Raw genomic sequence first — 2737 nt, forward strand, 5'->3', positions numbered from 1 at the left:
GTTGTAAGAAGTCGGCGATAAACCAAATACCACTTTCGGAAAGGAACTTCGTTTGGCCATAGCAATTTGTCAGGCGAGAAGTTAAAATAAAGTGAACATTTTGAAATGCCGATTTTTGCCAGTTTTTTTTTTTTTTTTTTTAGATTTGCAATCTTGGTACTCGAAAACGGGTGTTTCTGTAAAATAAATAAATAAATAGATGGATAAAAATAAATAGGTAATAAAGGGGGATCGCCAGCCCGCTAAGTTGCGGGGACGTAAACAAACCAACACCGGTTGTCGTTGCCAAGCAGTAGCGGGTAGCAAATACACACTGACATACAAAAGCGTCAGTACAAGTGAAACCTCAGTACTACTTAAATACGGAGGTCCCTAAAAACTAACCCTAACCTCACGGGGGCTTCTGTATTTAAGCAGTGCCTGAAACCTCTTTCATGGAAGTATAAGAGAAGGCGTTGCTCGTTTAAATTAAATTATCAAATAACGAAGATAGAGTCTATCTTACTCTTAGTCGAGCAAATCGACCCCAGGACTTATTTTTTGTAAGCCTAGTACTTATTCTATCGGTCTGTTTTTGCCGAACCGCTAAGTTACGAGGACGTAAACACACCAGCATCGGTTGTCAAGCGATGTTGGGAGGACAAACATATACACACACATACATATACATATATACGACGGGCTTCTTTCAGTTTCCATCTACCAAATCCACTCACAAGGCTTCGGTCGGCCCGAGGCTATAGTAGAAGACACTTGCCCAAAGTGCCACGCAGTGGGAATGACTCCGGAACCATGTGGTTGGTAAGTAAGCTACTTAACACACAGCCACTCCTACGCCTATCTTAAAATATATCTGTTACAAAAAATAACATATCTAAGGATATTTAGTTCCGTGCTATTTATTGTATTTTTATTTCTGTTATGATGAGATCTAGAACCAAGAAGAGAGACGGACAGATATGTTCAAAATTCAAAGTCCAACATGTGTTAGGAAACGATACACAAAGTAAAACTTGTTTACTTTAAAGATGATTCATAGTTGTAGATGGGACTCTTGCAAACATTAACATAATTAGCTCTTTACCAATTAAGAAATTAATAAATGCTTCATTATTTTGCATGCATCTTATATCGGTTTCTGTGCGTGTGTATGTGTACATATACATATGTACCTATAAATACACACATGCGTATATATAGTCGTCTCAGAATCTAAAGTCCGAAAAAATAAGCACTCATATTTATTAGTAGGGGTGACTGCGTGGTAAGAAGCTTGCTTCCCAACTACATGATTCCGGGTTCAGTCCCACTGCCTGGCACCTTGGACAAGTGTCGTCTACTATAGCTTCGGGGGTTAATGTTTACAAGTACTTGTTAACATTAACCGCTTCGGGTCAACCAAAGCCTTGTTTGTGGATTTGATAGATAGAAACTGAAAGAAACCCATCGTTTATATATGCGTGTATTATTGTGTGTGTGTGTGTTTGTCCCTCAACACCGCTTGATAACCGGTGATGGTGTATTTATGTCCCCGTAACCTAGCGGTTTGGTCAAATAGACTGATAGAATAAGTACCAGGCTTTAAAAAAAATAAGTACTGGGGTCGATTCGTTCGACTAAATTTCATTAAGCCGGTGTATCAGTATGACCGCAGTCTAATGTCTGAAAAACAAGTAAAAGACATAATAATATATTAATCGAAGCATACAGTATTACTGATCCATTTCAGTCGATCTTAGCATATATATTTTGGATATATATCCTGGTGAGGGCCGCTTTTTGGGGTTACCCTGAGTTTCCCGTCCATAAACTGTTTAACTTTATGGCGTATCTATATGATCCAGACCTACCCACTTCATATTTTAAAAAGGTCATAGGCCAATAGGTTTTGACGGTCTGAAGATACGCCATAAAGTTAAACCCATTATGGACGGGAAACCCAGGGGAAAATATAGACTGCTCTACTTCTTAGAATGTGCTTCTTCTCCGGGTTTATGTTTTTGTAAAACGATATATGCGCACGCACACACACACACATATCAGATGAAGTTCAGTTGTATTTAGTTACAATGTCACAGAAATACATTACTTTTTGACATTTCACATAAACATGTGTTCTTAACACACTTAAATGACTTTTTTACGATAATGCAATTGTTTCACTTTCAGCACCTGGTCTCAGATCTGTACGTGTGTGTAATTGCGTGTATATGTGTATCTAAATATTCAATATATATACATAAATATATATATATGAAAGTACTTATGCGTGTGCGTATGTAGAGAGACAGATAGATAGTTAAAGTTACATAAGGCCGATCTATGGGATTACCCTGAGTTTCACGTCCATAAAGCGCTTAGCTTTACAGCATATTGTCACATCCCAAACTTGTTTGGCTTTAGATATATATATACAAATAATATGTGAGTATATGCATATATACGTACATGTACGTACATACCTACATCTACATGTATATATAGATGTATATCTGGGTACAGGACGTTGCGAAAAAACGAGGACAAAATGATAAACAGAGTACAGAAAACACACAGGCCACATAGAGAACATTTCCTTCATCAGCTGCCACCATTCTAAATCTAAGCGTTTCGAAGAGTTGACCCAGAGGTTTCAGGTAATGCTGAGTAAGTGCTATGTATAGATTGTAGTTAAGCTCCAGGTTCGGTGATTATGCGAATAAGGGGTCCAACGTAGGTCATGTATCAGCGTGTGTAT

Source organism: Octopus bimaculoides, chromosome 5 (assembly GCF_001194135.2).
Source record: "Octopus bimaculoides isolate UCB-OBI-ISO-001 chromosome 5, ASM119413v2, whole genome shotgun sequence".
In the NCBI taxonomy this organism is placed as follows: domain Eukaryota; kingdom Metazoa; phylum Mollusca; class Cephalopoda; order Octopoda; family Octopodidae; genus Octopus; species Octopus bimaculoides.